Raw genomic sequence first — 22,836 nt, 5'->3', positions numbered from 1 at the left:
GTACTGTCAGTACTGGGTTCTAGCTTAGAAGCTGAAATCAGTTATTGGCAGGGACACAGCTCAATGAGTGGCCATAATATGATCTCCATGTAACTAATGCAGCTATCCAACTTCCTGTCAGTGATATTCCTTACATGCTCACCCATCTGCAGATGAGTACAAAATTAGTGGTGGGTGCAATTGTACCATCTTCTGGTGCAGGGCTACTTGATGCAGGTCGTTCAAGTAAGACAGGAGGTGCGGAAGCAACTGTGGCAGGTTGGGACCCAGATGTGCTGGATGTTTTCACTGCTTGTGGTGCTGGTGATGCTGCCATCTATGTGGGCCCAACAGCCCCTGCCTAAGTTTTGGATGTAGGTTGCTGTGTTGCTGTTTATAATAGTAAAAGACATCCAGAGAAACAAAATAATAAACAAAATAAATGTATGTAAGAGAAGAGACTGACAAAGAAGGTTGAAAAAGAGAAACACTAATGTAGTGAAAAAGTATAGTGGTTACTACGCTGATACTGATACAGTTAAACATAATAATATACATTATTTGACCTAAAAGCTCCACATCTCTTTTACAAGCCTGATATTATGTAGAAATACAGGTTGGACCTGAGCCATAGCTATCATCAGGTGTAGTCACTCAGAGATATTATTAACATGCTGGGTTATTCAGACAGGACAACAGGTGCCTCTTGTCAGAGATGCAGTATTGCTGTCTGACATTACTATTCATATACAAAGGAAACATTCTATTTGTTTCACTCACAGGTGAAAGTCACAGGAACAATTTCTATTTTGTATTGCAACACTCCCACTTAAGCAATACTGATGATATTACATTTCATGACCATGTAACGCTGCAGATATAGTAATGAAACAGAAAAATAAGCCAAAGTGAGTGTTAGGGATATTGAACATAAAGTCATCCTGAGAATATGAGAGTAGAGCCTTTACACCCTGATCCAATTGCTCATTTAAACAACAGGATGCACGCACAAACACACAGATTACATTAAGTAGTCACAGTTCTACCTTTTAACTATAGCAGTAATGACAGAAGGGGTACTGATGTGTGAAAGTGATAAATTTTAATGAACCCCCTCTACTGTTACCATTGAAAACAAGACATTATGAGGCATGTAGACTCACACTGGCCCTCTCTGAGGTGCTCCAATCTGCTCCTCAGCAACATCTGCCTACTCCTTTCAGTCTCTTTACATACTATAGATGTCAACAGAGTAAATTATGTCATATTTGTGGATGGCATACAGTGCCAGTTTATAGGGTGAACTAATATAACAGCCATAGTTATGGTACATAAATAGTACCCGCTGCCTAACTTCATCCTCCCATTAGTGTACAAAGTCAGAATTGTGTCACCTAATGTCACTATAATGGTGACATCACTATTTCCCCATGAATAGGCTGCCATTTGCACATATGACAGCCTTGCCTAAACTATTCCAGGTTCAGCCTTATACTGATGCCTCTTATAATCCTTTTGCTGCTGCCTTTGTTTGTAATCCTTGTGGAGGAGAAGCCGAACTACACTGCCACTGTGCACTGAAAGGTACACTACCCTCTTCTTCTCCAGCCATGTTGTCATACTAAAGAATTTCTGAAAAAAAAATGGCAGAGGGTTGTGCCCACAACAGTTCTCATGTGTTCCATCGGTTGTGCAATGATGGGCATTGAAGTGCAACTCATTTGCTTGAATGATGTCAACCTCAGGGAAATTGTGGTATTGCAATTTTATGGATCCAATGACACTTTTAAACTGAGGAAAATGGCAGACCATAATAATATTATATGCTGTATCAAAAACATGCTCTTCAATCTCCATGTCCAGATGGTTAGAAATGCAATGATACTTCTCATCCCCTCCCTAATCTCATAGATTGCTCATGGTTGTGTGCAATGCTGCCTGCAGGAGCTTAAGCATTTACACAGGATCAAGTGGAAACCTTCATGATGTGTACCAGGTGTGCTCATCATGCAAACTGAGCATTTCAAAAACAAAAATGAGCTGTGTCCTAATTAGTATAATCATGGTGCCCAAAGGGGTGAACCTACACAATATATACAATATATGCATGATGAGAAGCCCCGAGCCTTATTATGCTACAAATGTAAATGCTGACAAAGGGCTTTGATTTTACTGAAATCATTATCTTCTTACTAAGATAATCTGCTTATATTAGGAAAGTGGTACTTCTTGCAAATCCATTCCTTTGTACAATGTTTGATTTTGACTATTCCTTATCCTGATGGCTATAACAGATGGCAGTCTGCCATTACTTTTAAATGTTTTAGGGAAAGCATTTTAAAGTGGAGATTTAAGTGTACCAAATGTGGAAGCCTGCAAGAATGTTATGGTATATAGGAGAAACACCCATGACTTCATATTCAGAGTACTGTTCAGTGGCGGCTGGTGACTTCAAATCAAAGGGGGGCTGCAGGAGCCAGCTGAATGGGTGGGGTCAAGGGGGTGTGGCCAACCAGAAAGGGGAGGAGCTATGCTCAAAACCACAAAAACTAACTTTAATTAAATACACTGCCCTGGGTGGCAAACCATCATTATGAGAGTCCAATCAAGACAAAAATAAGTGTAGAAGAATAAAAATATTTCAATGCATTGGCTGCATGACAGTTTACTTAATATCTAGATGGAAACAAAAGGTTGTGAGGCATGAAAAATTAAATTACTTTTTAAATACATTACTGGAATGCCAGTCAAAATCAAGTACAAGCAAAACCAGAAGCACTCAACTCAAACCACTTCTCCTTGCACTGCAGTTCTAATTATAATTTATATTCAGCTTTATTAAAGTGCCAAGTAACATGCTGAAAGTAGAAATCTCTGTGATGCCGCGACTTGTAAAAATGTTTCTTATCCAAAAGACCTGCTGCCTGACAACTATCTACTTGTTTCATGGGGAAAACATGTAAGTAAAAAATGAAAAGCAAACAAGAAACAAGCTCAAGATACATTGCTTAAAGGATTACTGTACAGGTTATGGACCACACATGATTGGCATTCTGTTTAGTTTACGGGTAAAGTCTGTAGAGATGACTGGAAGTCTGCAACAAGTGTAATGAGGTTTTTAAAATAATGGAATCCTGTAATTTAATACCCAAGGCTTATACATTATCTAGTCAAGTATTCTCTGCATGGCAACAACAGAAAGGCTTTCAATGTTGGCAATTCTTTAACAGTATGCTTATTAAAACTTACTTGCATCTTATGATCTCAGACAAGCTTACATTATGGTCATTAAAGCATTGCTACTTAAACACAGAGCAACAGGCACTTTGAGTAATAAGCATAAATCAACAGTACAAAAATATGACAGAAACCAGACCTTTCTGCAAAATGAAGGACAAATGAAAAGCCACTGTAGTACTTGTGTCTACCTTGGATGAGGGGGGGGGGGACACACTGCACATTTACACTGCATAACTACTCCTTGCCTTGCTTGGACACATCCAGAGTCAGTACATGGTGGAGTGGGGTGCAACAAGTATGTCACAATTTGAAATGTCTCTGGCTGACTGTGATGGCCCTGACACGTGTCATACCTCTCAACCTCAGAGCAAGAAATCTGGACAAAGCCATACACAGAAGTGGGGCAAATGCCCACAAATAAGGACAATTTTTAAATATTGCTCTAATAAACTTAGAAAGATAATAGAATAGGTCTTGCATTAGTATGACTTTTCTGAAGGGTATAAAACCTGAAACTCAAATGTCTGCCATTATTTTCTAACTTCAGTCTTTAGTGATTTGTCACTAATTTGCCAAAAACACAATTTTATGAAAAATGGACCAAATGTGATGCAAAAATATAAAATAGCCACACAATACAGCTGGGAACCTGTCAAAGAAGGGACACTTTAATATTAGTACTGCTAACTTGAGCAGCTGACAAAATAAAATAATCTACATGCATTTCAAGTAATCTATAACTTTGATTATTACAGTTATTTCTTAATTGTAAACCCTCCATGTTTTCTTCCAAAATTGCTATTTTTGGAGGGATTATTAGGGGGAAAAGCAACATTTTAAACCAAAATCGGAGACAGTTGAGAGGTTGGCTATGCCTAATTCTATAAAGTAATTTATTTGCATGTACCTCTCAACCTGTTAATGCAGTAAATCTGAACAAGGCCAAATATACTGGGGGAACATATAAACAGTACTAAAAATTGCTCTTGTATAAATTGAGACAGTTGATAGAATAACAGTTCTTACTTTAGCATGCATTTTTCTGAAGGTTATGAAGTCTGAAACTCAGTGTATCATTATTTAGTGACTTAATTTCTAAATGATTTGCCAGAAAACTACAAATTTTATGAAGAACAAACCAAAAATAAGAAGCAAAAATCTATTCATTCTTTGAAAATCTGGACAGTTGGGAGGTATAGTTCAGCTGGGCCTGTCCGAGTTTGCTGCCCTTCCCCCCTGACAAAATCATGGTTGAATGGAGCCTCTGCAGCCATTCATATGAACCATTATTTGGCTATTTCACTCCATTTACCATAAACACTAATGTGCATACTGCTTTACTTGTATGATGAGTTGGACTTCATTTGAAAGTTTTATTTTGTATTTTACAGCACAAACACTAAGTCATCTACTAAACAAAGCAATGCAGTCTCACAATGAAAACTTAGCATTAAAACTTCTCTGCTCTTGAAACTCACATTCATTGAAACAGCATTGAAACCCACATTCAAAGAAAATACATTTTGCCAGTGGCAGATAAAGATTAATTTTGGGCTGTTTTCAAATCATAGGCCCCTTGCATATGAAACATACATGTGCTCTTTGATACACCTTCCTCATTGTACTAAATTATATTCCTTGTACAATATATTACAGTTGTTAGAGGGCATTTTAAATTTGTTTTTAATATTTTTCCAGTAAACAATGAAACAAAATGCATGCACCCATAATGACAAAACTGCCCAGTTCAGAACATTTATCATAAAAGTCTACTCAGACTTCCGCAGTCCACCATTATCAGTAAATATGCACAATTCTACAGTCCACCATTATCAGTAAATATGCACAATTCTACAGTCCATTATCAGTAAATATATACAATTCTACAGTCCATTATCAGTAAATATGCACTATCTCTGAAGAAGTAAATAGTCATCTAAATAATTCCACATTAAAGAAATCTGTAACTAATGAAGAGGTTGCTGCTAGCAAACACCTTTATATTTCATGGTTTCATCGAAAAATAAAGTGCCTGTTGCCCCTCAGGAATAAATTCCCTATATTACATTAAAAAAATGATAAGCTAGTAATATTGCAAGAGGAAATGGATGGCAAATTGATAACAAACTTATAGTTAGTATCTTCACCAAGGAGAACATTCTCAGTACAGCAGCATCCACCCCTTGTGGGAGTAGAACCCAGAGCCTTCTCCATCAAAAACAAGAACACAACTTGTTGTGCTATTAACAAGGCAAACGAACTTCACTTAAGCAGCACTAAACTTCTGTTCCCCTGCAGCTCTCAGCTCCTTGTAAAATCTACTCAATATTCAACTTCGCAGCACAAGAAAACTGGAAAAAGCCAAAATGTATTGGGGGGGGGGGTCAAAAGCCCAAAAACCAGGGACACAAACATTGCTTGTATAATCTTGGAAAGTTGCTAGAACCATACATTTTACTGCCAAGCTCCCTGTGCAAAACAGAGCAACATACCACTACGCCAAATCAGCTGCTTTGTAAAAGAGGAAGACTGAAACTTAAATGGCTATCATTTAGTGAATTCAGTTCTCACCATAGCTGTCAACCTCTTAGTGCAAAACACCTGGACAAACCCAGCAATGAGGGAATACAGCCCTCAAACATTCAGTGAATTCAGTTCTTGCCATAGCTGTCAACCTTAGCACAAAAGACCTGGACGAAGCCAATAATGAGGGAATGCAGTCCCAAAAATAGGGACAAATTTCAAATATTCATCTTATAAACTTAGAAAATTGCTAGAATAAAAGGTTGTGTTACGGTTGTGTTACTATGTATTTTCTGAAGAACATGAAGTCTGAAATTCAAATGCCTGTCAATTTTACTGCTGACAGAATAAAAACAATTTTCAGCAGAGACCCAGGGAGAAATACTGCAGACACGTCTTTGTAAAATGACAGGGCACCAGAGCAAATCCACACAAACACAGGGAGGAGATGCAGACTCCACACAGAAGGCACCCCAGCCAAGAATCAAACCAGAAAACCTATAGTTAGGAGGCAACAATACTACCACTGCACCATCAAATATGCAAGGATGTAAACATTCAGAAACCTGAAGTCTGAAATTCAAATGTCTGTCAATTTTATTTAACATTTGTTAATCAGGACAGTCTGACTTGGAACAAAAAAAAATTCAGCAGAGGCCCAGGAAGAAATAATGCAGACATGTCTTTGTAACATGGGAGGACACAAAAGCAAACCCACACAAACACAGGGAGAAGATAAAGACCCCACAAAGAAGGCACCCCAGCCAAGAAGCAAACTTGAGAACATGCAGCTGTGAGGCAACAATGCTACAACTGCCCCATAAAATATCAAGCATTACAACATTTACAAACCACAGATATTATGAGGAACAGATCAGATCAAACATGAGGCAAAAATCTGCAGTTTTTTTTTCACAAATGGTGGTGGGTAGGGAATTAAGGTCTTTAAAACCTGCATACAAGGTACAGGATTCAAGCCTGAGGTATTCCCTACCACACACACAAACACCTGTAGTAGCAAACCACAAAAACTAAATATACTGCATTGGGTGCCAAACAGTTGTCATGAGAGTCCAATCAAGACAAAATGAAGTGTAGAAGAATAAAAATATTTCAATGCATTGGCTGCATGACAGCTTAATATCTAGATGGAAACAAAAAAGGTTGTGAGGCATGAAGAAATAAATTACTTTTTTTTAAATACATTAATGGAATGCCAGTCAAAATCAAGTATAAGAAAACAAGCAGCACTCAACTCAAACCACTTCTTGCACTGCAGTTCTAATTATAATTTATATTCAGCTTTATTAAAGTAACAAGTAACATGCTGAAAGTAGAAATCTCTGATGCCCCCACTTGTAAAAATGTTCCTTATCCAAAAAAAGACCTGCTGCCTAACAACTACTTGTTTCATGGGGAAAACATGATCAAAGTAAAAAATGAAAAGCAAACAAGAAATAAGCTCAAGATACATTGCTTAAAAGGATTACTGTACAGGTTATAGACCACACGATTGGCATTCGGTTTATGGTTAAAGACTGCAGAGATGACTGTAAGTCTCCAAGTGTAATGAGACTCTTAATATAATGTAATTATGTCCTTTATTACAAATACTGGCATATGCATTTCAATACCCAAGGCTTATACATTATCTAGTTAAGTATTCTCTACATGGCAACAGAAAGGCTTTCAATGTTGGCAATTCTTTAACAGTATGCTTATTAAAGCTTACTTGCATCTTGCAATCTCAGCCAAGCTTACCTGATGGTCATTAAAGTATTGCTACTTAAACACAGAGCAACATGCACTTTGAGTAATAAGCATAAATCAACAGTACAAAAAATATGACAGAAACCAGACCATTCTGCAAAAATCAAGGACAGATGAAAAGCCACTCTAGTACTTGTGTCTACCTTGGATGGGTGGGATTCTCTGCACATTTACACTGCATAACTACTCCTTGCCTTGCTTGACACATCCAGAGTCACTACATGGGGAGTGGGGTGTAACAAGTATGTCACAGTTTGAAATGTCTCTGGCTGACTTGTGATGGCGCTGACACATTTGTCATACCTCTCAACCTCAGAGCAAGAAATCTGGACAAAGCCATACAAAGAAATGGGACAAAGGCCCAAAAATAAGGACAATTTTAAAATATCGCTCTTATAACCTTAGAAAGCTAATAGAGGTCTTGCATTAGTATGAATTTTCTGAATGGTATGAAATCTGAAACTCAAATGTCTGTCATTATTTTCTAACTTCAGTCTTTAATTATTTGTCACTAATTTGCCAAAAAAACACAATTTTATGAAAAATGGACCAAAAATGTGATGTAAAAATATAAAATAGCAACACAATACAGCTGGGAACCTGTCAAAGAAGGGACACTTTAATATTAGTACTGCTAACTTGAGCAGCTGACAAAATAAAATAATCTACATGCATTTCTGAAATAAAAGTAATCTGATTATTACAGTTATGTCTTAATTATAAACTCTCCATGTTTTCTTCCAAAATTGCTATTTTGTGGAGGGATCATTAGGGGAAGAGCAACATTTTGAGTCAAAATCAGGGACAGTTCAGAGGTTTGGGTATGCCTAATTCTATAAAGCAATTTATTTGCATGTACCTCTCAACCTGTTAATGCAATAAATCTGGACAAGGCCAGATATATTGGGGGAACATATAAACAGTACTAAAAATTGCTCTTGTATAAACTGGGACATAAATCTGGACAAGGCCAAATATATTGGGGGGAACATATAAACAGTACTAAAAAATGCTCTTCTATAAACTGGGACAGTTGATAGGACAGGTCTTACTTTAGCATGCATTTTTCTGAAGGTTATGAAGTCTGAAACTATGTGTGTCCTTATTTACTGACTTAATTCCTAAATGATTTGCCAGAAAACCACAAATTTTTATGAGGAACAAATCAAAAATAAGAAGCAAAACATCTATTCATTCTTTGAAAATCTGGAAAGTTGGGAGGTATGGTTCAGCTGGGGCTGTCTAAGTTTGCCGCCCGTCCCCCTCACAAAACCCTGGTCAAATGGAGCCTCCCTGAAGCCATTCCAATGATCCATTAATTTGCTATTTCACTCCATTTACCATAAACACTAATGTGCATACTGATTTACTTCTATGATGATTTGAACTTCATTTGAAAGTTTTATTTTTGCATTTTACAGCGCAAACACTAAGACATAACAAACTTGGCATTAAACCTTCTCTGTCCTTGAAACTCACATTCACTGAAACAACATTAAAATCCACATTCAAAGAAAATACATTTTACTCGTGGCAGATAAAAATTAATTCTGGGCTGTTTTCAAATCATAGGCCCCTTGCATATGAAACATACATGTGCTCTTTGATACACCTTCCTATTGCTTTGAACATTTTTCTAGTACACAATGAAACAAAACTGTCCAATTCAGAACATTTCCATCATAAAAGTCTACTCAAACTTATACAGTCCACTATTATCAGTAAATATGCACAATCTCTGAAGTAGTAAAAAAGTCATCTAAATAATTCCACGTTAAATAAATCTGTAATGAAGAGGTTGGTGCTAGCAATCACCTTTATATTTCATGGTTTCATCGAACAATAAAGTGTCTGATGCCCCTGTGGAATAAATTGCCTAAATTACATTAAAAATAAGCTAGTAATATTGCAATAGGAAATGGATGGCAAACTGATAACAGGCTCATAATTAGTATCTTAACATTCAACATTCACCCCTTATGGGAGTAGAACCAACAACCTTCTGCATCAAAAGCAAGCACACAGCCTGTTGTGCTATTAGCACTGAACTTCTCTTCCCCTGCAGCTCTCAGCTCCTTGTAAAATCTGTTCAATACTCAACTGCATCTCAACTTCGCAGCACAAGAAGTCTGGAAAAAGCCAAATTTATTGGGGTGGGTCAAAAGTGCAAAAACCAGGGACACATTAAACATTGCTTGTATAATCTTGGAATGCTGCTAGAATAAAATGCTGTGTTACCACGGTACCACCATACATTTTACTGCCAAAGTCCCTGTGCAAACAAGAGTCAGAACATACCACTATGCCAAATCACCTGCTTTGTGAAAGAAAAATGCTGTGTTACCACCGTACATTTTACAGACAAGGTCCCTGTGCAAAACAGTCAAGAGCAACATACCACTACGCCAAATCAGCTGTTTTGTGAACGAGAGGAAGACTGAAACTTAAATGGCTATCATTTAATTAATTCAGTTCTCACCATAGCCGTCAACCTCTTAGCACAAAACACCTGGACAAACCCAGTAATGAGGGAATATAGCCCTCAAACATATTCCGTGAATTCAGTTCTTGCCATAGCTGTCAACCTTAGCACAAAAAACCTGGACAAAGCCACTAACAGGGTATTACAGTCCCAAAAATAAGGAAAATTTTCAAATAGTCATCTTAAAAACTTAAAAAATTGCTATAATAAAAGGTTGTGTTACTATATATTTATTGCTAGAATAAAAAGTTGTTTTACTATGTATTTTCTGAAGACTATGAAGTCTGAAATTCAAATGCCTGTCAATTTTACTTCTGATGGAACAAAAACAATTTTCAGCAGAGGCCCAGGGAGAAATACTGTAGACACGTCTTTGTAAAATGGCAGGATACCAGAGCAAATCCACACAAACACAGAGATAAGATGGATGAAATTCAAATGCCTGTCAATTTTACTTCTGATGGAACAAAAACAATTTTCAGCAGAGGCCCAGGGAGAAATACTGTAGACACGTCTTTGTAAAATGGCAGGATACCAGAGCAAATCCACACAAACACAGAGATAAGATGGAGACTCTACAAAGAAGGCACCACACCCAAGAATCAAACCACAAATCCTGTAGTTATGAGGCAACAATACTGCCACTGCACCATCAAATATGTAAGAAACTAAACATTCAGAAACCTGAAGTCTGACATTCAAATGCCTGTCAATTTTATTTAACATTTGTTAATCAGGACAGTCTGACTTGGAACAAAAAAAAACAATTTTCAGCAGAGGCCCAGAAAGAAATAATGCAGACATGTCTTTGTAACATGGGAGGACACAAAAGCAAACCCACACAAACACAGGGAGAAGATACAGACCCCACAAAGAAGAAACCCCAGCCAAGAATCAAACCTGAGAACCTGCAGCTGTAATGGCAACAATGCTACTACTACACCATCAAATATCAAGCAAACAGACCCCACAAAGAAGGAACCCCCAACACTGCTACTACTACACCATCAAATATCAAGCAAACAACCCAACAAAGAAGGAACCCCAGCCAAGAATCAAACTTGAAAACCTGCAGCTGTGAGGCAACAATGCTACTACTACACCATCAAACATCAAGCATTGCAAGATTTACAAACCACAGATATTATGAGGAACAGATCAGATCAAATATGAGGCAAAAATCTGCAAATTTTTTACAAATGATGGTGGGTAGGGAACTCAAGTCTTTAACACCTGCATACAGGGTACAGGGTTCAAGCCTGAGGTATTCCCTACCACACCACCATGAGCACCTGGGGCATTTTCACACACACACTCACACCCCCCCCCCACCATTCAAAACAGTAATAACCTTCCCTACCATTCTAAACAGTAATAACCTTCCCTACTGCTATTCTAAACAGTACTAATTAACACACTTACCTGTCCTTGCTGCCCATTCTCCATAACGTAATCCAAATGCCTGCGCAATAATACTCCAAAGACCCACGAGATTCCTGCGATCCAAACCCTTCCCGACGAAAGAGACTGACTGCTGGTTTTGCAGTCCGGCCCCGACGCATTTTCCCAGCGAGTCTGTGCACTTTAAAAGTGCACAGACATCTTCTCTGTTTCCCTACCTGGACTGCCGGACTGCCGGGAGCATGCGCAGTAGACTTACAGTAGTCTGGACTACTGCGCATGCGCGAAGTCCACGAATTTCAAAATTTTCTTTTTTCTTTTAATTTCTTTTTAGTTGAGGGGGCTGCAGTCCGGCAGTCCAATAGCACGGGCCTCCCCTGGTACTGTTCAATACTATTGTAGTGCTGTGTGCCTTACACTTATGTCACTAGACATATGTTATAGCAACTAAACATGCACTGTTCATGTGCTCTTGTTCAGTTGCATTTCTGTGCATCTTTTCTAGGGAATATGCACACAGTAAACATACATGCATACATGCCTCATATTTACTTAAAGATGGTGGATACAAATATCTAGCTATCAGGCATAAACACTGTATAATATATGGGCTAATAGAACAGTGGTAGTGTAAGAATTTGTAAGGCTCTTGAAGGAACAAGACTGTTAATTTAATTTCTCTTCCTTACTAACAGAACTTTACCTAATAAATAGGCAAACAGAAAAAAAAGCTGTATCTACTGCACCATCTGCATCCACTTGCAAGTTAAAATTCACAAACGCCTAACAAAAAGGTGTTGCTACCAGCCCTCCATTTCCATAATTGACATCTCCTTGCTGTCCTTGACACAGACCACTCCTACAGTGACTGGACTGAAATGGTCAGCAATGCCAATGATATGAGTGTGGTCAAGGCCATAGCTATGAAATGGTCGAACTCAGGGCAATGGATATGATTCATTCTGTCTCCCACAGATCAGGAGTCATGGCACAGGAATGTAGGGTAACAGGTGTCAGACTGTCAACAGAACCATCTCTTATGGAGACAGATAAGCTCTTGGTCTCTCTTAAAGGCAGTACTATCTTATACAGTGTCACACAATGTGGGACTTGATGTCGGGGGAGAGCTGGACTGGCCCGAGAGAGTTTCAGCTTCAGAATCCCAGGTATGTAGTCCTATTTCATCAAATCAATAGCTCCAAGTCTTCCTTACCTCTTACCCAATCTAAAGTTCATCAACTCTGTCTCACTTATGGTATACAAGCACAGTGGGGGTCCAACAGGTACAACCATCTGCTCATGGTATATCAAGGGGTATTAGTTTTTATCATGTTTATAGTTTTAAAGATATCATTTGTATAAATACCTAGGATGCACAAACATCTGAGAGAGCACAGGTTGTGAGTGATGCTATATTTCAATGAAATGTGCTGATCTCCAGTAGACAGATATCTGAATCTGTCCCTAACATTTATGGCCAGGGAGGTTTATACAGTGGTGCTGGTAATGGTGCTCATTGGAGATATGTATACTGCCCTTCCCCCAAAGTATGTGCACAAGTACAGGTGACTGTCACTACAGCAATGGCAGACATAGGGAGCATGCTGACCTATGAAAGTTCACGTTTTGTATGTATGATTCCTTGAATAGTCTCAGTCACACACACACACACTGAACCATGCAATGTCTTCTCTGCATCATATGACAGAGCTGAGGGGCTGTCCTTGCAGCCAGTCATCTGTTGTATCCACAGATGTTAGACAACATGGCCATGGATGTGTGACATCCTGCTTCTGCAGTGGTAGAACATCTCTACCAGCATTTGTTGTGGAGCTGTTGACTCACAGGGAGAAAGTCCCCATGGCCATGGCCATCATCATCATGCTAGCAGACATTGACTGAGGTCACCTGCATCTAGCCAGAGCTGTGGTCAGTTCAACTTCTGGCAGAGCCAGTTGTTATGGGCAGTGGAGTGCATGAGAAACTGAGCCTTCCATCATGCATGCCCTGAAGCTATCTAGTAGGCTGAGCCACAAGGCTGAACAAAGTGTTGAGGCTGTATCTTTGCAGAGTGAGAAAAACACACGCGCGCACACACACACACACACACACACACACACACACACACACACACACACACACACACACACACACACACACACACACACACACATCACCACCACCCCAGTACATCCTGTACTTCAACTGACCCTGTCCATGAAAGAAAAGGCAGGACCCAACAATGGAAAAGCACTCTCCTCAGCCTCAACAGGCAAATAAAATAGCATGTCAAATCCTCCAAGGGCTTCTTTGAGAAAAACTTAGCTAGCACAGCCAAAGATAACCATAAGGCCTTTTACAGGTATGTACATTGCCTAAAAGGTAGGACCCAAGCATGTGCCAAACAAGTGACTAATGGTATCACACACACTGATCCCACAGAGATAGTAACCTGCTAGCAGATAGGTTTGGTGAAGAGTTCACTCCCCTACCCTCTCCAAACCTATCACAAACCTATCCCCAAGCCCCCACCGTACATATCTGAAGAACAGGTCATCAAAGCCTTGTCCAAGGGAGAAAACATAGCTTCTATGGGACCAGATGGCATCCCAGGCTGTCTTCTGTACAGGCTAAAACATGAACTAGAATCGCCATTGAGTGCACTTTTCAATCATAGTCTAACAACAGGCTTTGTTCCTGCAGAATGGAGAACAGCAGCAGTTATTCCCCTCCACAAAGGTGGCCTAGGAACAGACCCAGGGAATTACAGATCCATAAGCCTTACCAGCATCATCTGTAAGGCCATGGAACATATCATTATGGACCTCATAAATAAAGACATAGGAAACCTGCAAACCCTGGATCCTAACCAGTTCAGCTTAGTCAAGGGCAGATCCTGCCTGTTAAATCTGGAAGATTTTTTTGAAAATGTGACCATGGTCATGAATGAGGCCCCATCTGTGCACACAGCATACCTAGACTTGGCAAAGGCTTCGACACAATCCCACACTCAGGCATTACTGATAGAATTAGCTAACAGAATGTAAACATATTTGTTGTAAGATGGGTTGTCACAGACCAGTCACATACTATCAAAGTGGGTGACTCCATATCAACCAGCAGACCAGTTACCAGCGGGTGCCACAGGGATCAGTGTTGGGCCCCCTACTGTTTGGTATATACTTCTCAGAGGATCAGGTCAAAACTAAGGGGTCATGGCTGACTAAGTTTCTGGATGACTGCAAACTGGGTGCAATTATTAAATCCCCAAATGATGTCAGTATACTCTAGGAGGGTCTTACACATACCAATGGCTGGTGTCTTATTCATTTTCTCAAACTGGATGCAAACAAATGCATCATCATTGCCTTCGGCACAAACAATATCCCTTCACAATATCAAATAAACAACAATACCTTAAGTACCCATGAAGTGGTAAGAGACTTGGGATCACAAACTGAACATGACCTTAACTTCAACCACCATGTGTCTACTGTAGTAAGGAATACTTTCTACGTAGCACACTTGATTAGTAAAGGCATGGCCTCAAGAGCAAAAGAGGTTATAATTCCTCTATACTTTGCACTAATATGGCCCATAACTGAGTATAACTCCTATTCAGCATGTACCATACAAATTACATGCAGCAACTGGAGAGACCTCAGAGATTTCTAACAAAGAAGACCAAGAGATTCCAGCACTTGCCATATACAGACCAACTAAAGTCCCTGTCACTTTACTTTGTATCATATAGACTTCTCAGGGGATAATTATGCCTAGCTCACAGAGCAATCTCAGACCCAAACCTAATGAACTTTCTGCATATCCGTAAATCAAATGGGACTAGAGCTACCCATTCCAGGGACCTAAATATGACCTGTGACTTAAATAGGACATCCTGGAGGTACAGATTTACCTTTCAGTGACTGCTGCATCTTTGGAATAGGCTACTGATTCATGTGAAACAGAGCACCTCTATGACACTGTTGAAAAGGAATCTGGATGAGGCACTGTAAATTCTTACTAGGAGTAGTGCCCACACACCTCCTGAACATGGGCAGCCATTACTAAATGCAATCTTGGGTATTAACTAACATTTCTATTGTATTACATTGGGATGAAACAGCTAAACTTGAAATGACCCCCGGGTCAATAGCCTAGTAATCTCCTATGATCTTATGATCCTTTAAATAATTATACCAAATTAGACATAATGAAAAATTGGTTAAGAATAGATACAATTATATGCCAACAATTTAATATTTAGAGGAATTTTGGCCAGTTTATAAAGAAATTAAAGGTAAATTAGCATAATACAAACAGAAATTGCACGATGAAGTAATAGAAAAAACAATTATGGTATATTTAGAAAGAGAGTCAGGGAAGAGAAATTGATTGAGGTAAGGAAGTGAGTGAAGAAGGAGAGTAAGGACATGTAAGATCAAAAAAGGTACTTGCTAATATCTAGGGATATAATTTATCCTGCGGCTGAACAAGAACAGAGCTAGTTTTCGGCAACATGTCTTTCAGAATGATTTTGAAGGATGGGAGGGAGGGTGTTGATCTGATGGACGTGGATAAGGAGTTCGATGCCGAGCAGGTTTGGTGACAGATACGAGGTTTTGATCACTGGATCATAATGACCAATAGGAAATATAGTTGTGTAGAATGGTATTTAGTGCTGGACAAGCAGATGGATGCTGGATAATTTTATAAGTGGTAAGAAACTGTGACTATGTTATGTGATGGGGTAGTTATACCCAAGTTAGCCTTTTTATTGCAATACAATAGTGGGTTCTGAAAGCTGTCATTGCTATACATTTAGCCACTTTATTATAGGATTGTTCAAGTTTTGATTTTTGTGATGCCTGGAGGTTAGTAAGAATAGAAGTGCCTAAAGAAGTGTGGGGAGGAGACAAGTAGTGGCAAGTGCAGTTTTAGTTGTGACAGTGGAATGACTGAATAACTATTGCTTCTATAAACTCTACAATGACTCAGGAATGGATTTCATTCTTGTAAGGAATAAAAGCCCTGAATATTTGTAGAAATGAAAAAAAGAGGTTTAGCCATGAAATCAGCAAAACACAAATCATATTGCACACAGCCTTCCCACTGAGTAAAGTAAATATCACACACATGGTCACAGCATCATGGCATCAGGAAGATTTCTGGAGGATTATAATTGTGGTTTCATTCATGACCAGGTCATTATGTGTTTGAGACATGGATGCCAAGGATCATCTCTTGATATCCATCTTGAGATCATATTACAAGCTGGTTTTGATTGTAAAGGTTAGGTTCATAGGTACTTGCTAGGTTATTATCTGTGAGGATCTTAAGAAGTCTAGCCATATTCCCATGGCAGTTTCTAGCCCTTATATTTAGCATATAAATAACTTTGAGGTAAACAGAACAAGGATATATTGGGACATTTACTTGTTGTCCTTATCGAAGATGGGCATGGGTACTAAAATAGAAAATTAATTTATGGTTTCACATCCATTAATCAAAATTATGTTTGAATAAAATAACAGATGTTCTACACTTTATATGGAGTGATGAACAGTTCCATAGAAGAGGAATTCTCTGTGACACATATCTATCCCTCCAACAAGTTGTTGCAAAAGAGATTGAGAGCTCTTGATCGAATGGACACACTACCACTGAACTTGTAAATATTTAATAGCTCTGGCAGGATAAGGATTGCTGAGGCTCTAGATGTATGATATAGGTCACATCATAGCAGTCTGTATGATACAAAGAAGAGGCATAAGGGATTGAGATGGTCTGTGTAGCTTTTGTGATTTAGGCCCTTAACTTTTTAATATGAAAGCATTGTGGTCATTTCAGTTGTGGCAAGTGCTTGGACAGGTGTATACCAGATGGGGAATTATTTTCAGTGATCAGCCTGATGAGAATGGAGTACAGTGGAATGGTTATATCGATGACATGAATGCCACACCATTAGATGTAAGCTGTGTGATGAAGGACTTCCTTACAATAGTGCATACATGATGGTCAATAGACAACTCTTTGTCAACATAGGTTCCCAGATTCCTGTCTACTGGATCAACTTTCAGGGGTGTATGTCAGTGTAATAGGTTAAAGGAATTCATGCTTGCCAAAGGATGCAACTATACTTTTCTTGGCATTTAGTTTTAGTCCACAGTCTTAACAGCAACTATATATATATATATATATATATATATATATATATATATATATATATATATATATATATTATATATATATATATATATATATATATATATATATATATATATATATATATGATTTTTTTTTTTTGGTAAGGCCCTCTTGGAGGATTTTAGTGTCCTTTGGGGAGTTTATGATGGCACCAAGTTTAAAGTCATAATTCTTTCTAGTGTATGGAGCTTAAACTGCTTACAATTCTTTAAGAACACATGTACATGTAGGAGTGTTAATTGCTTCTACAACTTTAAAACTTGCAACACATTTACTGCTGCCATACAGAGGAACAGCCACAACAGAGCATTAGCTGGAAGAACAAGAAGCTTTAAAACAAGTTAGATGCTTTATGTACCCAAAAAGAAAAGGCCAGATTAAATATGTAATATATTAAATCTCTTTTCTCGTTCCCACCATTGTTCTGTGGGGACCAGATACCACTGTTAATGGTCTAGCCGAGATCAGAGATTAACACAGGTGACATGCTTTACAAAAGCTTTCTAAGCAAATTTCTGAAATTGTGAAGGTGTTTAAGAATCCAGTCCTTTCCCATAAATTGGACTGTGCCATACCTGTCTAAGATCAAATTTAGGGACATCTCACCAATATTACAAAAAGGTTGAAGGTAATTATGACATGGTCACTGTTAATGATGCAATAAACTGTTTTTGAAAGTTCTTTCACTCTGACATGAAACAAGATACAATAGGTCTATAAAGCATCTTAGAAAATATAGAAAGATACTCTGCATAGAAAAATCAATGTATTACATTGGACAGCATCTACCTATCCAAATGAACTTTTGGCATTCACTCAGCAGTCAAGAGTATGGTGTCTAGTATACTACAGTACTGAATCTCTCTCAGCTTGCTGTGAGAGATATATCTTTTGAACTACTTTGCCCGGACTGACTTTATCCTTGTAACCCCCCCACACACACACACACACACACACTGAGCAGAATACTGAACAAGAAGTTTTCCATGCCCTCGGTATTTACAAGAAGTCCTAGCAATAACACTGGTAATTTAGAGGCTTTCTTTTGTTTCAGTGACTTTAATATCTCGACCATTATTAAAACCTAAGTTAAAGATCTAAAATGTATGCCAAAATTCTGGGGTATGTCTCCATTTATAGATGTAGATTCAATGGTGATATCTCAGTAAGTATAAAAGAAACTTAAAAGACAGAAATAAACAGAGCAACTCCAGGTTAGGAATGTTTTGCACAATAATAGACATCAGTGTTATTGACCATAATACTGTACTACCCTGCATTTTACTTTGTATGTGCCCTACAAAGCATAACAATCTCCAGATTAAACTCCAAAATTAATGAAAATACAAAAATTTAATTCTTACAGGACATTTTAACTACCCAAACACTGAATGGGCAAATTACTCTGTATCAAGTAGATATGTCCAAATATTATTTAAAAATAAACTGGAGTAAATGGTACAAACTCTGTCTAGGAATGGAAGTATCTTAGATTTCACTTTGACCCAAGAATGTTTTTTTTTTCTGCTCTCTATCCACCATTATGCATGCTGTAGTTATCGCATATAAGATACTATCGTCTTTTAACTTTGTATAACATCAATCCCAGTCAACAACAAATTGTGCTTGCATGACTTTATCAATGGAAAGTATAAGGCAATAAAATTATACAATTAGGAAAGACCATTAGAACACTTTTAGCCATATGGCCTTGCACCCATGGTATGCTGATTGGTAATTCAGACACATGATAGCCCTGACAATGTAAAACTCACTATTGGCTAGTTTATATGTCTTTGAATTGCATTTACTACTGTGACATGTAGGACATTGCTGATTTGCAGCTGCACAAAATGAGTCTACTGCAATTGATACACTTCATGAGGAGTATTCAATTTTTTCAGTTGTAATTTGCTATATCTCAGTATATAAGTCTACGTTTGTTTTAAATAATCATATGCTTGATTTACTTGTATGTAATATGGAGCTTTTCTCCCTGGGCGTCCACTGAAAACAGGCTCCATGAGCCCAGTGAATCTCCCCGATTATAACACTGGAAATAAATAAAATAATAAATAAATAAATAGTAATATGCTGCTTATGTAAACTAGTGCTATACCCCATCCCCTGATCACTATAATACTGTAAGTGCCATTATGTCACTATTCTGGTGGCTACTGAATTACCTTAATCCCCATTTTGCTGTCAGTGCATTACAGCACTTTCAATTAAAGTAATCCTCGGTGTCTAATGTTTTCCGTCACAGTTCTGCTGGTCTCATTAAGGGACTTAAGCATGCAGTATCTCTAGTTTCTAGTGATTCCTCCATTCCCTAACCCAATACTGATATCAGTGCCATTAAGACACTAAAGTACATGTTATCCCTGGTGTCTAGTGAGTGCGAATGGGTGTTTCCCTTGATCACAGAAGTGTTATCATGGAGCTAATATACATAAATCAGAGAATGTGGAAATGAAGCCTCTAATGGTAAAATGAGAGGCTTAATTTTTGTCTGTTGGTATTTGCATGAGTTCGTTGTGTGCAATGTGACAGAAAAACTGCACAAATAAGAAACGTTAGAGATATCATTTTGTGCAGTTGCTTATTTTTATAGTAAGTGCCATGGGGAAAGCTGCATGAGTTAATTATATATGGAAATTGTTTTGTGATTGTTTATTTGTATTTGTGCACATTTTTTGTATGTTAAAATTTAGAAAATCTGTGCAAATAAGAATAGAGTGATTGTGTTGTGCAGTTGCTTATATTTTATATTAAGTGCATTGGGGAAAGTTATGAACATGTCTAAGTATGGTTTATACTAGGATTGTTTAATTCCTATCTGTTTGTTTTTTGTGTGAGTATACTTGCGTTTTAAAATAGTTGGGAGGATGTGTATTGCATCTGATGAGTCTTGATTGAGTATTTGAAACGTGACAATGGCTGCATTTGAAGAAGCAAAAATGTTTGCAAATGTAGAAATCATACACTGTTGTGTTAGTAGGTGGCCAACCCCCTAATATCACAAGTGGATTTGAGCACCTCATACTATCATAACTGATATGCTCGTATACTGTGGTCGGTACACCTTGATAAAAGAGAAAGTTAAAAACATTGTTGAAAAAAATCCATAGTTGTAAGACCTCAGAGTTGAAATAAATATATAGGGAAGGCACAGTTTTCCATGGTGACATGCTTAATATGAACAAGAATTCAAGCATTCTTCAGTGTAAAAAGAACATATGTTGTTTCTGAGGGGCACTTAATATGTCTTTGCTCATTTTCATACCTACTACCATAAAGTTAGTTCTGTCTTGGTGACGCCTAAAATGATAACACTGCAAAACTATGAATGTATCAAACTGAGCAAATACCACAAGAAGAAATTTGACTTACTCCAAACTAATAAACACAAGAGAAGCAACTTTTCCATGGAGATAGGCAGGAGCAGCACTCAGTGAAATAAGTAGAAGCTTATGTGCAGATTTAATAAACCCTACATGGGCCACTAAAACCATGTCTGCTGCCGCATGTCATGGCATGATGTGCACACAATAGCACAGAGTTTTGCATTCAGTAAGCAGCTCTACATGGTGAGTAGAGCCTCACAAACATGGTAAACATAGTGGAATGCTAATTACAGCATAAGCATCTGAATTGTAACCAATCTAAGATGGAGGAGCTATTCAACAAGCTATAAGGTAATCGTGTAGACTCAGTGTAAGTTTTCCCTGCAAATTCCAAAACCTATTGGAATACAGCCATGGAAACTAATCTACACTTAAATTATGTCAGGGGCTGTTGTTGAGCTTATTCATGTGTATGTACAGCAAGCCCATGTCTATGCTACTGATGCTGCTAGTCCATGGTTAAGAATGAGAAGGGTTTTTAGATGTCATTAAACTTTTCAAAATCTACATGAGGTGGAAATTATACAGCGCAAAAGGGTGAATAGACACACACTGCAGGAACTCTGCAACCTCTGTCTTCCTCAGCTGAGAGCAAAGGTAAACTGAGGGGAGCCAATACCAGTGGAGACTAAAGTATGTGTAGGACTTAGAATTTTAGCTACAGAAACCTTCCAGAGACCAACAGGGGGCATGCTGGAGGTGTCAAAGTCATCAGCATCCAGGATCCTACATCAGTTCCTGAATGCTATGCTGTGACATGCCAGTGAGTACATATATTTCCCTCATACAGCTGCTGACAGAGCCAGAACTATACAGGAGTTCTACCCTGTAACATACTACCTTGAAGTCCTGGGAGCCATAGACTATACACATGTGGAAATTAAAGCACCACATGGGGAACAGGCAAGGGTGTACATAATTACAAAGGGATACCAGTCTATTAACTGCCAGGTTGTGTGTAATGCTAAGGGAATCATCCTGAATGTGTGTGCTTGCAATCCAGGCAGTTTCCACAACTCACTTATCTAGCACAACTGTCAATTGTATGAGATGTTTACTAGGGAGATGTCCCACAGGGTAATTTACTGGGGTATAGGGTAATTTACTGGGGGATGCAAGTTATGCAGTGGAACCATTGCTGATGACATCCATCAAAAATCCACACACACCAATTGAAGAATCCTATAATGAGGCACATGCTCAAATAGGAAATATCATAGAGCATGTGTTTGGGCTGCTGAAGTTGTGGTTCCAATGTCTAGATACATCTGCCTTACAGACTGCATGTTTTAGATTACTGCTCAAATACAAGAAGAATGAACAACTTACAGAGATAACACAGAGCTGCATTTCTGCAAACAATAGGCATAGATGGTTGTGTGATCATACATTGCACTACATCTGAAATTAATACATTTACAAACAACTCAGATGTCTACAAGTGCCATATGCCTTGTTAATAGTGTGAATTAATTTGGACATGCTTGCATGCACAATGATTTTCAGGGTCTGCTGCAAAATAGTTTTGTGACAAAGACGGATAAGACACCCTTACTGTGTTTTGAAGGTTCATTGATGTGAGAGTTCAAATCCAGACTTCTGTAAAAATCTTCTATGTGTACTAACATATATGTTTTAGAGTTGTTTATCTTATAGATTTTTTAATGCCAGTATTTGCATGGTATGTGGCTTAGCACAAACGTGGGAAACAGACTAAATGTCATATAATATACTTCTTTGATAACCAATACATCAACTACCTTTGAATCACCTGTGTGTGTAGTACATCTACTAAACATGTTGATCCACACAGCATATACTATCTGT

The sequence above is a fragment of the Protopterus annectens genome, chromosome 4.part0, assembly GCF_019279795.1.
Source record: "Protopterus annectens isolate FY-2018-M chromosome 4.part0, PAN1.0, whole genome shotgun sequence".
NCBI classification, from domain to species: Eukaryota; Metazoa; Chordata; order Ceratodontiformes; family Protopteridae; genus Protopterus; species Protopterus annectens.
This window is presented reverse-complemented; position numbering follows the sequence as displayed.